The sequence below is a fragment of the Macaca mulatta genome, chromosome 9 (genome assembly GCF_049350105.2).
Source record: "Macaca mulatta isolate MMU2019108-1 chromosome 9, T2T-MMU8v2.0, whole genome shotgun sequence".
NCBI lineage: Eukaryota > Metazoa > Chordata > Mammalia > Primates > Cercopithecidae > Macaca > Macaca mulatta.
Window position 1 is genome coordinate 129,584,824 of NC_133414.1, and position 13,859 is coordinate 129,598,682.

Sequence of the window (13,859 nt, forward strand, 5' to 3'; positions counted from 1 at the left end):
CTGCAACAACATCTTGCAGAAACAGTTTTAGTTCACGCACGCTGAGGTGGAGGCAGGGAAAATCAGGACTGAGTTGAAAATGCTCCAGGTTTCGTGTGCCTTTTCCATATTCTAAATGGTCAAGATTTCTGCAATAATATCCTGCAGAATTAGGTGATGTGGACAAGAGGGCTTCAGGGTGCATCAGGCAACATTATGTTTGGCTGTATGGGACAGAAAATGCCCGATCATGTAGCTTAAAGAAGATAGAGTTTTATTTTTTGTAGATAAACAAAGTTTGGAGGTAAATCTAGACCCCTGAATTAGTCCTACATCATCCATAAGAAGCTACCGCATGGCCCAAGATGGCTGCTCAAATGCCAGCAATTGCATCTGCATTTCAGACAGGAGGAGGAATGTGTGGGGAAAAGAAGGGTACACTTCCCTTTAAGGTCCCTTCATGAAAATCATATATGATTTACTTTTGCCTGTATTTCATTGTCCAGAATTTATCCCAGGGCTGCCCCTAGCTGCAGGAAATCTGGGAAAGGTAGTTTTTATTCTGGGTGGCGATGTGCCAAGCTAAAAACATCAGGGGTTCCATGTTAAAGGAAGAAGAGGGAAATGAAGAATGCTAGACACTTAGCATTTTCTGCCACATATGATCAAACAAATTTGAGAAATACTTGGTTAAACAAAGTGAAATAGGCTTCTTTACTGCAGAATCTCTCAGGCTTTAGTGCGCTCACGGGCATTGCTAATCGGTAAAAGGGCCTGTAGTAGTATGTAGCCTTTCCAAAACATACTACGTTATAGAATTGGTGTGTGTGAAGCACTTTATGGAACTGGTGTTCTGCAGAGGATATTCGGGTAACGCAGTCCTTGATGAACTACAGAGTTCAAAACTAACCAAGCCAGGCAACACGCTTTCATTTTAAAGACTAAATGCCATTCCTTCAATCAGCCTAGACCACCTACCCTTGATCTGACAGGCCCTGGCTAAGTGCTGAGAGAAGTTCCTCTGAGGTGGGTCCGAGCTCCATGTGGGGCCTCTTCCTGCTGGCAAAGGCTCCCCATGGAGGCTGCTCCACCAGGCAGGCAGGGAAGGGCCTGTATCCATTCCTGAGGGCTGCCATGATGAAGGACCACAAACTGGGTGCCTTCAAACAAGGGAAATCTGTTCTCCCGTGCTTCCGGAGATCAGAAGTCTGGAATCAAGGCGTCAGCTGTGCATGTCCCCTCCGAAGGCTCTAGGGGAGGCTCCTTCTTGCCTCTTCCAGCCCCAGGAGGTTGCTGCCAATCTTGGCGCTCCTAGGTTTGCAGCTGTGTCACTCCGATCTGTGTCTGCGTTGTCCCATGGTGTTCTCCCTGTGTACGTGTGTCTCTGTGTCTTTGAATGGCTTTCTCCTCTTTGTGTGTCTGTGTCCAGATTTCTCTTGTCTTATGAGGACACCAGTCACTGGATTAGGGCCTGACTAAGTCCAGTGTTGCCTCATCTTTCCTTGATTACATCTGCAAAGAGCCTGTTTCCAAATAGCACAGAGGTACCCGAGGTTAGGACTTCAACAGATCTTTTAGGGGAACCCAATGCAACCTAAACAGACAGTTTTCCCTCTTCAGCTCACACCTGAGCCAGCCTGGGGCCATGGAAAAGACCCAGCGCTGACGCTGATCCTGCAGCTCTAACCTCCAGCAAATCGACAAATCCCGCTTATCTCTAATTTATTAGCCTTTGCATGAATCTAATGCCCTTCAGTGCAGAGCCCTACAAACACACACTGTTTTCCTACTGACTCCCAGCCAGGTATGTGGTGGGGGAGCTGGGCCAGCTGGCAGAGAGCATCACCCACGGCCAGGGAGGCAGGCAGGGATGTGGCCAAATTTTCTTCCTGGGTGCCTCCTCCTAGCCACAGGTGCTCCTTGGCAACTAGGCAGCAGGGCAAGCTGGCTCTGCAGGCAGCCCAGGCCCACCTGGAGCCCATCTCCTGCCCTGGCCCTCCGACCTTCTCATGCGGCTGCATCACGTTGAACAGCTTTGTAAGTGATGGCCTGGGTTGGTAGTGATAGGGGCACTTCGATTCTATTAATTTCAACAACCGTGGCCAGTTTGCTTTCTCTGTGCATCACAAATTCCTACCTGTCCTTCAAGGCTGTATTAACTCACTAGGGCTATTGTAACAAAGTACTACAAACTGGGTGTTTAAATGACAGAAATGTAATATCTCACAGTTCTGGAGGCTGGAAGTCTGAAATCCAGGTGTCAGCAGGGTTCTTTTTTGTTTTGTGGGATGAAGTCTCGCTCTGTCGCCTAGGCTGGCGTGCAACGGCGCGATCTTAGCTCACTGCAACCTCCGCCTCCTGGATTCAAGCGATTCTCTTGCCTCAGCCTCCTGAGTAGCTGGGACTACAGGTGCACGCCACTACACCTGGCTACTTTTTGTATTTTTCTGTAGAGATGAGGTTTCACCATGTTGGCCAGGCTGGTCTCGAACTCCGGACCTCAGGTGATTCACCTGCATTAACCTCCCAAAGTGCTGGGATTACAGGTGTGAGTCACCGTGCCTGGCCTGCTTCTTTTGGAGGTTCCTTCCTTCCTCCTTTTTGCTGGGAGGGAGAATTTGTTTGAGGTCTCTCCCTGGCTCTGGTGCTTTGCTGGCAATCTTTGGCGTTCCTTGGCTTGTAGCTGCATCAGCCCAGTCTCTGTGTTCATCTTCTTGTGTGTCTGTCTTCAAATTTCTGCTTTTTATAAGGACACAAGTTATATCGGATTGGGGTCCACCCTCTTCCACTATGACCTAATCTGAACGAATTACCTCTGCTATGCATCTACTTCCAAATAAGATCACATTCTTAGGTACTACAGGTTAGGATTTGAACATCTGAATTTTGGGATGGACTCAATTTAGCTCATAACAGAGGCCCATCAGAAATCTCGCCTCCTCCAGGAAGCCTTCTGCACTCAAAATCATGCAATCCCCCTTTCTGGAACTCCCATAGCACATAATGTCTGAGGAACTCAGTGGCCCAGGGCCACTTGGGTATTTATATTCTGTCTCTCTGAGGCTGGACTCAACTCTGGGTTGATGGCATTCATAGTTTTTGAACACAAGCGCAGCACCGCAGAAGCCTTTTTATCTGATGTTATTAGGACTGGTAGTTGGGTAGTAAATTGAAAATCCAAAAGGAATGCCAGCAAGCAGCGTGGCTCAGCATGAGGTAGGCAGCAGATTGATGCAAGAGTAGACAGCAAAGGTTAACCACTGTGTTAGTGAAATCGACGTTGGCTAGGAGAGATTCTCCTGAACAAAAAAACAAACAGCAGCCACCAAAGCCCAAGAAGGATGAAATCCGGATGCGAAGTTATCCAACTTCCCATTGAGAGTAGATTTCTTTTTAAAGGAACCATCAAGACTCTGTGCCATTTAAGACTCCTATCTGGTTTGGGTGTCAAGGGAAGTGGCCATACAAGCTGTTTGGGACTCTAAAAGTGGAATGGAATCCAGGACACAGTGAGGGGCCCCTAGGGAACCTAAATGATTTTGTTTTTGTTTTTTGAGATGGAGTCTTCCTCTGTTGCCCAGGCTGGAGTGCAGTGGCATGATCTTGGCTCACTGCAAACTCCACCTCCCGGGTTCAAGCGATTCTCCTGCCTCAGCCTCCTGAGTAGCTGGGATTACATGTGTGTGCCACCACGCCTGGCTAATTTTTGTATTTTTAGTAGAGACTGGGTTTCGCCATGTTAGCCAGGCTGGTCTCAAACTTCTGACCTCAGGTGATCTGCCCGCCTTGGCCTCCCAAAGTACTGGGATTACAGGTGTGAGCCACTGCACCTGGCTGGGAACCTGAAAGATTCTGGAAAATAAATAAAGTTGTCTTTTGAGAGTTAAACTATAAAACAAGCATAATAGGCCCAAAGCAGGGATTGGCAAAGACTTTGTTTCACCTGTTTCGCAGTGTCAACATACCCCCAAAAGACTGGCCATCAGAAGAGTGTGTGTGTGTGTGTGTGTGTGTGTGCGGGCGAGTGTGTGTGAATGTATGTATGTGTGTTGTGCATGGCAGTGTATGCATGTGAGTGTGAGTGTGAGCATGTCTGTGGGCATGTGGGCTTGGGTAATGTGTATGATCACGTGCATGTGAGTGTGAGTGTGAGCATGTCTGTGGGCATGTGGGCTTGGGTAATGTGTATGATCACGTGCATGTGTGTGTGAGTGGGTGTGGATATGTGGACAGCCAGGGAGGCCAAGGAGAGGGAGAATATACTGCCTTTGCCTAGCAAGGTGTAGCAAAGCCAAGCAGTGTGTCCCTGGCTTTCTGCAGGGGAAAGAGGGGGACACTGGGCCAGAAACTCATGCGCCTGGCCTCTGCTGAATCTCTGTCCATTCAGGGGAGATATATGCGTGAAGTCATTGCAATGTGACACCTGTGTACTCATCAGATCACCAACGTCATCTAATGCACTCCCATCACATTCCAGACTCACTCAGTGCTGCCATCAGCTCCCAGGAGCTCTCTCTCCAGGGAGGGAATGTGCCCACCAGCAGACACTCAGACGGAGCACGTGGGGACAGAGGCTGACAGCCTGCCTGGCCATTCCTCCTAGTTCCTCTCCTCAGACTAGCTGGTGTCCTTGTGCAAGTTACTTACCCTCTCTGAGATTCAGTTCCCTCCTCTTTGAAGTGGCTTTAATAATAGTAGCTGCCACATAGGTTGTTGTGAGGATTAATGAGATTACCCATATCATGTGCTTAGCACAATGGCTAATGGACGGCAGGCCTTCCAAAAGTATAAGCTACCATCATAATGATCAATACGATAATAAATCAAAACATCCGTATTGCTTTTCATATGTGCTCCAGCAGGCTGACTGGGAGCACAATCTGCCATCCATCCTGTATCCCCAGAGCTGAGCTCAGGGCCTGGTGGACAGCATGTGCTCAGGAAGCGTTTGTTGCAGAAATGAATGAATGATAGTGAGTGGCAAGTCATGTTTCTAGGTGAGCCATTCTATACACTTGCACTTGGTGACTGGGCCACCTTTCCCTGGGGACAGCAGACCCCAATGAACTCTGGCACATTACTCACTCTTGGAGGGGAGGCAGGAAGGGAAGGAATTTGGAGATGGAGCTCCCTGAGCAGCCACCTGGTCACCAGGCCAGGGCTTGGGTCATTATCACCAAAATTCTCAGGCTGTTGAATTGGGCCATTGATATCTGCTTTTGTTTTATTTTAGTTTGGAGGGAAGCACAAGCATCACTGAGCAAAGTCAGTATCCTCCTATGCCTTGCTACTTATCCTAAGTGTGATTCATGGACCAGCAAAATGGACCTCATCTAGGAGCTTGTTGGAAATGCAGAATTTCAGCCCGACCTACGGAATCAGAATCTACATGTTAACGAGATCCTCAGGGGCTGTGTGTGCATGTCAAAGTGTGAGAGTTTTCTGTCCTAGTGCCACTGCTTTGAGAACTACAGCTTGGTCATCTCTAGAAGAAAATCTAGCATTTGTGAGTTGCCACTTCTCCTGCACTCCAAAATGCACGTCCCAGTTCCTGACCCATTAGAATGAGGTTGTCCAGGGATGTATGGTGCTCTTGCTCCTTCTGGCCATCTCATCTCCCCTCTCCTCTTCTGAAGCTCTTACACTGGTCAGCAACTGGGCCCTTCTTTGCCTTTATGATGAGAAACTTCTCTGCTATTTGCTGATTGAACTGATATTTGTTTTCTTGAAAAGCGTGTTTTAATTCAAGACAGTTGTTGTTAAGGCAAATCTGTCTGCTGTGAGTTTTATCTCCTCTCTGTTGCTTCCTGGTGGTGCCACCCCAGGTCCTGGCATGCATCTTCTGCAGCCCAAGGGGCAAACAACACCCTTAGACTTCCAGACAATCCCCGGCTTCTCCTCCACGTCTTGCCTCATCTCTCCAGCTGTGCAGAACTGGCACACGGGCATGCCCTGCCTGCATTCTTCCCAGCTCATACCTGCTCTGGAGAGAAGACAAACATATGTCAATGACAACACATAAAACCCGATGACAGCCCAAGAACTCCTAAATCTTCCAAATTGCCGTCTGCACTTCCTCTCTCTTTATATCCTGGCATGCCTGAGCTGAACCGCCCCCCGGATCCAGTCCCAGCAGCTGTAATCATGTGTTCGCGTCTTCCAGCTGCTTTGGGAAACGCTGGGGTTCCAGGTACCAGCCTCTTCCCGGCTGCACCTCTCCAGAGTTGGAGACAGCTAAGGCATGAGGGTCCCTGGGAATTGGGAACAGAGGACAGGGCCTAGAGCACCTCCAGACCCAAGTGTCCTTTGACTTTGCACGTGGAAAACCAAGAAATGACTAAATCCAGTGAATTAGCCACAGGAATCCCACTGCAGGAAAAAAGAGAATCCCTAGTTGGAAGAGTTATGGCAAAGAGACAGCGCCTCCTTCTCCAGCAGCTCTATGCTAAATACGGAAACTCCAAAGAAGGGTTACAATTTTCCTTGAGCATCTGGAAATTAGGTTCTGCTCTCGGGCTCAAGTTAAAAACAGTGTTTGGAATTCTGGTGTCAACTTTGCCAGATAAGGGGGGATTGGGGCAGCTCCTTGGTGGTGAAGTGACATCCTGGCTGGCCTCTGTGCCTCAGTATTGGTGAAGGACTTTGGGAAACAAAGGCTCCAGGACAGCCCATTTGCTCATCACAGGTGCAAAGAGGCCAATACTTGGCCTCCAACGTTTTTTAAAACTCTAGAGAAGAATCTTTCACTTTGGCTGGGGAGAAGCAAAGGCATTTAATAACTCATTTCTTAATGAAGAATGAATCATTTTTAAAAGCTTTCCGCCTCTTTTACCAACTGACCCTATAATTAGAAAAAGCATTCATTTCCTTTTTACTGCTGGCTCCCTAAAGTGAGATCTAGTGGTCAGGGACTATCGGGAAACAGAAGCACACTCAAATTAGGATGCTTTAAGGAGTCCCTTAAAAAAAATGTGTATCCTGCCCACACCTGCCTTGACTAAGGTGTGGGCAGGGTATAGGGAAACTGAAAGGGCTGGTGCGATATCCTGGAGCTGGGATCTCAGTGCAGGGCTCTTACCACCCCTGGGCCTAAAGTGCCGACAGGAGAGAGTTACCGAGTCTGGAAGGAGACAGTCAAGCGGAGAGGTGGCATTGACAGGAGCTGGGATCTTCAGCTGAGGCATGCAGCCAGCCTGAGATGACCCTGTGAGAACAGAGACAGGGGAATAAATATGCCAACTTCACTGACCGACTTCCTTCTAGTCTATCAGAGACCCCATTGACCAGACCCAGCCCAGAGCCAGAGCGGGAGCAGTCTATTACTATAGGACAGACAGGTCAGTCTCGTGGGGTAGAGAGCAGCGTGGAGAGGGGCAAAGGGTGGATCTGGAGAGGCTGAGAGGAGTCACCTGGGACCAGAGCTGCTCTTACATTCCCTCTGCACCCCGCCTGATGCATTCCTTCTTAAAGCTGCTGCCATGCAAGCATCTTGTCATTTTGCTCTGGAGCACCCGTCTGTGGTTTTCATTATTATATATTGCCTAGATCTGTCTTCTGCCAAGCCAGTTTGTAAGCCCTTAGAGACAGAGATTGCATCTCTCTTGGATTTACCCACCGCCCTGGGGTACATATGTTCCAAGTCTCCTTTGGCTTTTTACATGGAAAACCAACCAAGAAATGAATAAATCCAGTGAATTAGCCACAGGAATCCCATGGCAGGACAAAAGAGAATTCTCAGTTGGGAGAGTTGTGGCAAAGAGAGAGTACCTCCTTCCCAAGCAGCACAATGTATATACAAAACATATGGACAAGTGCGTGTGTGTGTGCTTGCGCATCAGCGAGGAGAGGGCAGGTGACGTTGCAGGTAACAACCACCTGATCTCAGCAGCATTATACAATAAATATTTTCTTTTGTTCACATTACCTGTCCATTGCAGGTCAACATGGAGTGGTGTGCGTGTCATAGTTAGTTTGGGACCCCCGATGGTGTCTTCTCAACACACACATCCCCAATTACAACAGAAGAGAGAGTATGGAGTGAATTACTCACTGGCCCAATGTGTCCCTTCTGTACACATTTCATGGGCCAAAGTGGGCTTGTGGCCATGCCTAACTGTCACAGTCAGGGAAGGAGAAGCCTCACACGCTCAGAAAGCAGGGAACTAGAGACATTTGGTGAGCAGTCTCCCAAAGTGGCTGAGGTTGGTCTCTACCAGGGGTCCATGGAGGAATGAATAATTTTGAATTAAGTGGAACAGTGGGTGTCAATACAAATTAAATGAATAAAAAAATCTATGCCTTTTGACATAGGAATTCAAATCAGTCAACTCAGCAACAGAAAAAAATTAGCCAATCAAGTGTCCAGGAATTATAGAAATCAAATGATTTGTAAGACACAGACTAGTTTATATTACAAGACCCCATTTCTGGCTGGTTTCAGCATAGCCTATGTTATTTGACATGAATTGTGCCTGGGATGTGGATTCTTCATTGGGGGAGAATCAAGTTCTCCCCCAATTCGATTATGTAATTGTTTTCCAGATTCTCATGTCCTTGGCTATTCTTTAAGATTCGGACAGACTGATAAAGATCCGCTCACTGATCCTGATGCCCTCTGTGGCTCAGCTCCAAAGAGGACATAGCTGCTGCCACATCCGCTTCCCTGCCTTTTGTGGGACATCCCCATTCATGGCATTCTGCACTACCCCCAGGCATCGGTTCATAAAATTGCCTTATCCTGAGCCCTCCAAAATCCCTGGACCTTGCAGGAAATCACCTCACCTCAAAAGCAGAAAAGGGTGAAAAAACATTTTCAGATCTGGGCAATCACTTTGTTGAAAAAATTGAAACCAAGTTTTCAGGAGTATTTTCAAAAGTGGAGAAGCATGTTCACTCATCTTTAGAAACTGTCTATACCTAAAAACTGTTTAGGTAGTGATGCAGGTTGGTTGAGTTATCATCAAATTGTCTCAGCCACTTGGCTTCCCAAAGAAATTGCCTTGAAAAATCATGAAGAGACTGAGACTAAAGATGTAAGAGATGGCAATATTTTTTTAAAAAAACAAACAAGACCAAAAAACTACGATCTCTCTTCTCTGTTCCCTCCTATTTTTAAGTAATCTTTTGCCCATCATGAACCCTGAAAACAAATGCTAATACTGCTTCTCAGAGTAAATTGTCAAAGTAATTTTGATGGCTGGACTTAGGCAGATGGACGTTTTATTTACAATGCCAAGCCAGATATCCTGGGATAAACACTAATTCATGAGATCTCTAAGGACTTTTGTGTGCCTAGAGGAGAAACATGAAAATGATCCTGTGATTGAAAAGGTGCATGATCTCATTGAGAAAGTTATTGTCGCAGTAATCTTACAAGCCTACAAAAGTTGGGTGACTAGCAAGGTCCTTCCCTGTCTTCTGAGGGGTCTGGGTCCATTCAGCTCTGGGACCTTCTTTTTTTTTTTTTTTTTTTTTTTTGAGACGGAGTCTCACTCTGTCACCCAGGCTGGAGTGCAGTGGCCGGATCTCAGCTCACTGCAAGCTCCGCCTCCCGGGTTCACGCCATTCTCCTGCCTCAGCCTCCCGAGTAGCTGGGACTACAGGCGCCCGCCACCTCGCCCGGCTAGTTTTTTGTATTTTTTAGTAGAGACGGGGTTTCACCGTGTTAGCCAGGATAGTCTCGATCTCCTGACCTCGTGATCCACCCGTCTCGGCCTCCCAAAGTGCTGGGATTACAGGCTTGAGCCACCGCGCCCGGCCAGCTCTGGGACCTTCTTAAGGGCCCTTTGAGGTCCTGTCATCTTCAGTATTTTTTAGCAACTCACATTCTGATATGACCTGCCAGGGAGAGGGTGAAAACGATCAGCAATGGCAACTTCCACTGTTATAATTCCTTTTCCTGATGGTAAAAGCAGGACATGCTCATTGCAGAGAATTTGGAAAATATAAAATAAAAAGAAAATAAAAGGTAACCGTATTTTTCCACCCACTTATAATCACCATCAACTTTCTGATGACCTCCTCTTCCTTTTTAAGCTTCAGTTTTCCGTGTTTTGATTTTTAAATTATTTCAACCATTCATTCATCCTTATTTATTGAGAGCATACTATTGTTCTGTTCCCATCATCAGTGATGTAGCGGTAGAATAAATAATGTCCTGTTCTCATGGAAATGAAATAGTATCAGAGACAGTTACTAAAATTCAGAGGGCAGAAAGACCATGGGAAAATCTTCAAACACTTGGAAGTTAAATGGCATACTTCTAAATAATTCATGGGTCAAAGAAGGAGTCTCAAAGGGAATTAAAAACACATAGAACTCTGAGATGCAGCTAAAGCAGTGCTGAGAGGAAAATTTATAACACTAGATGCTAACATTAGAAGAGGAAACATCTGAAATCAATAATCGAAGTTCTCACTTCATAAAACTAGAAAAATAAGAAGAAAATTACACCCAAAGCAAGCAGAAGAAAGGAAATAAAAATAGGAGCAGAAATAAATTGAAAATAGGAAAATAATAGAGAAAAATCAATAAAACAAAAAGATTGTTCTTCAAAAACAATAAAATTGATACATCTCTAGAAAGACTGACAAAAATAAAAAGAGAGAAGACATATTACCACAATCTCAGAGTTGAGACAGAGGATATCACTACAAATCCTGTAGTTGCTAAAAATATGATGAGCAGATGCTTTGAACAACTTTATGCTCATAAATTCAACAACTTAAAAGGAATGAACCAATTCTGTAATTACTGCAACCTATCAAAACCCAACCCAGATGAAACAGACGATCTGAATAGCTCAAAAACTATGAAAGAAATGGACTTTGTAATTTAAAAAGCTTCAGAGATGGTTTTTCTGGAGAATTCTTAAAAAAAAAAAAAAACCAGGAATTTTACACCATGTTATTCAGAAACTAGAAGAGAAGGGAATACTTCCCAATTCATTTTATGAAGCTGGTTTAACCTTGATTCCAAAGCCAGATAAAGATTTTACAAGAAAAGAAAATCACAGACCAGCATCTCTCATGAACTTAGATGCAAAAATCCTCAACAAAATATTAGCAAATCAAATCCAGAGAGGAATAAACATACCTTAGGGAGGTAGGGGTGACTTAACAAAATGAGCTAAGACATCACATTTAGACAGACTTAGTTTCAATTATCAGCTTCCCATGTGATACAATAACTCAACCTCAGTTTACCTATCTGTAATACAGGGGCAACACACATATTTTAGGATTGGTTCATGTATCTAGTAAATGAAATTATATGTCAAAAAAAAGTCAATGGAAGTTATATTATTTTGTCATATTTCTTTTTTTTTTTTTTCTTTTTTTGATAGAGATAGGGTTTCACCATGTTGGCCAGGCTGGTATCGAACTCCTGAGCTCAAGTGATCCACCTGCCTTGGCCTTCCAAAGGGGATTACAGGTGTGAGCCAACACGCCCACCAGGTTTTCTCTTATGGAGGAACTAAATGTTACAGCAATAGCTGGTATTTTGTTATGGCAGACCAAGCTGACTAATACAGTCATGGCCCTTAAACGTGGCCCACGAGACCCTGCACCTTCTGGCCTCCCCTCTTTCTGATCGCTACCGTGACCTTTCCTCTGTGGCCCACTCTCTCCAGCACCACAGGCTTCCTTGGTATTCTCTGAATGACACGAGCACATTCCTACCCCAGGGCCTTTGCACTCTCATCTCCCCAGACAGCCTCACTCTTCCTCCACGGAAATTTCCCTCATTTCCTTCAAGCTTTTGTTCAAAAAGCTTCAGCCTTCTCAATGAGGCTGACCCTGAAAACTCTTTACAACTCTCCTTCCCCCATTGAGCACTTCAACCCCCCTTACACGTTCTACTTAAAAAAAAAATCTTCCCACATATTGATCACTTCCTAACATATGGTATCATGTATTTGTGATATTGTCTATTGCCTGTCACCCTCTGAAAAATGATAAGCTCCAGAAAATCAGGTATACGGGTCTCTGTTTTGTTCACTGAATCATTCCAAGTGCCTAGGACTCTGGCTGACACATATTTCCTGCTCCAGAAAACCTGTTGGCTGAGTGAATGAACCTCTTCCCCCAGCGAGCGAGCCTGTCGGCCGAGGAGACCACGCCATACCAGGATTTCCCAGCAGGTGGCAGCCGACTCACGCCAGAGACGGCTGGGCGCCCACACTTTGAACTCAAGGTTCTTCCAATTAAGTGCAAAATAAGGAGCCAGGAGAGTCATCAAGTTTGGCTTACTCCCGACGCAGACTTGCACTGGAGGTTGTGTGGAGGGGATGAGCCAGTGAGTTGATAAAGCCTTTATCTAATACAGGAGGCTGTTTACCCACAATTCAGGGGTAAAAAAATGTAAACAGCTGTTGAGATGAAAGAAAGTCAGAGTCCTCCCACGGTGGGGAAAAGGGGCAGAAGAAAGCCTGTGGCCACGGATTGGCATCACTCCTGTAGATGGAAAAGTGACATTGGACAACTACTCAGGGAAAAAGGTGAGCCCCTAACACACCGCCAGTGCCGTGGACATTTCTAGTCTTATTATTATTATTATTTTTTGAGACGGAGTTTTGCTCCTGTTGCCCAGGCTGGAGTGCAGTGGTGTGATCTCGGCTCATGCAACCTCTGCCTCCCGGGTTCAAGGGATTCTCCTGACTGCCTCCTGAGTAGTTGGAATTATAGGCGCCCGCCACCATGCCCAGCTAATTTTTTTGTATTTTTAGTAGAGAGGGGGTTTCACCAGGTTGGCCAGGCTGGTCTCAAACTCCTGACCTCAGGTGATCCACCCGCCTTGGCCTCCCAAAGTGCTGGGATTACAGGCGTGAGCCACCACACCTGGCCTAATCTTACTGTTAACACACCAGAAGATGCTTTGTTATGAAACCTTGAATCTCCCTGTGGGCCTCTGCCAAGCTGCCCTCCTCCCAGGTGCTTCTGTTATCCATCCAGTCATGGAATTGAGTTGCAGTAGTAAGGAACCCTTTGAAAGCCAAGTGCAAGGTGAACCTGCCTTCCAGCAAATTCAGCATTTGAGTGTATCCGTTTAGTGGGAGGCTCCCAGGCAGAAACTGCATGATAATCTGAGTCTACAAGCCCAGAAAAAATCCATGTCAGCTGATCAACCTAGTAACTATCACAGTGACTACAAGAGCTAGCATCCACTGAGCGCTGCCTGTGTACCAGGCATGTGCTGGAGATGTTTACCTGCACTATCTTATTCATTGTCAGTGCCAACCTCTGAAGTTCACCCTCTTCTCATCCCCAACTCACAGATGACACGAGAGAGGTTGTCACTAGCCCACGGACCCAGTTCGGTGCTTCGGATTTCACCCTCACCCCTGCAGGGGAGGAATCCGCTGAGATGTACCAAGGTGTCCTGATAGACCTCAGAGAACATCTAGTCCACCACTCAGTGTTGACAGATGGGTAAGCTGAGGCCCAAAGAGGGGAAGGGACTGGCTAAGTTTACACAGAAGCCTGCCCAGTCCCTGTGCAGGAAGAGCAACCCAGTGCCTTTAACATTCCCAACCAATGTCAGGAGGTCAAGCACAGGCCTTTATTATTTATTTGTTTGCTTGTTTATTTAGAGACAGGGTCTTGCCCTGTTGCCCAGGCTGGAGTGCAGTGATGCGACCATAGTTCACTGCAGCCTCGAACTCTTGGACTCAAGCAATCCTCCCTCCTCAGCACTCCCCATCCCCAGTAGCTGGAACTACCGGCACATGCGTCATCATGTTGTATTGCTATGTTGCCCAGGCTGACCTCGAACTCCTGAGCTCAAGTGATCTTCTCACCTCGACCTCCCAAAGTGCTGGGATTACAGGTGTGAGTCACCGTGCCCGGCCAATCGCAAGCTTTTAGTTTGCTTTCCTCAGA

General features: G+C 46.4%; 1 long non-coding RNA gene across 1 annotated transcript in view; it reads right to left on the reverse strand.

The window, feature by feature from the left end:
* Positions 1–232: 232 nt before the first annotated feature.
* The window catches only part of LOC107000288 (uncharacterized), a 56,871-nt gene continuing 43,244 nt past the window's right edge, over positions 233–13,859 (reverse strand). The window contains exons 3-5 of the long non-coding RNA XR_013398425.1: positions 7,095–7,183; positions 5,536–5,962; positions 233–2,715 (exon numbers count right to left, since the gene is read on the reverse strand). This is a non-coding gene — a long non-coding RNA (uncharacterized LOC107000288). The remainder of the gene's footprint in view (positions 2,716–5,535; positions 5,963–7,094; positions 7,184–13,859) is intronic.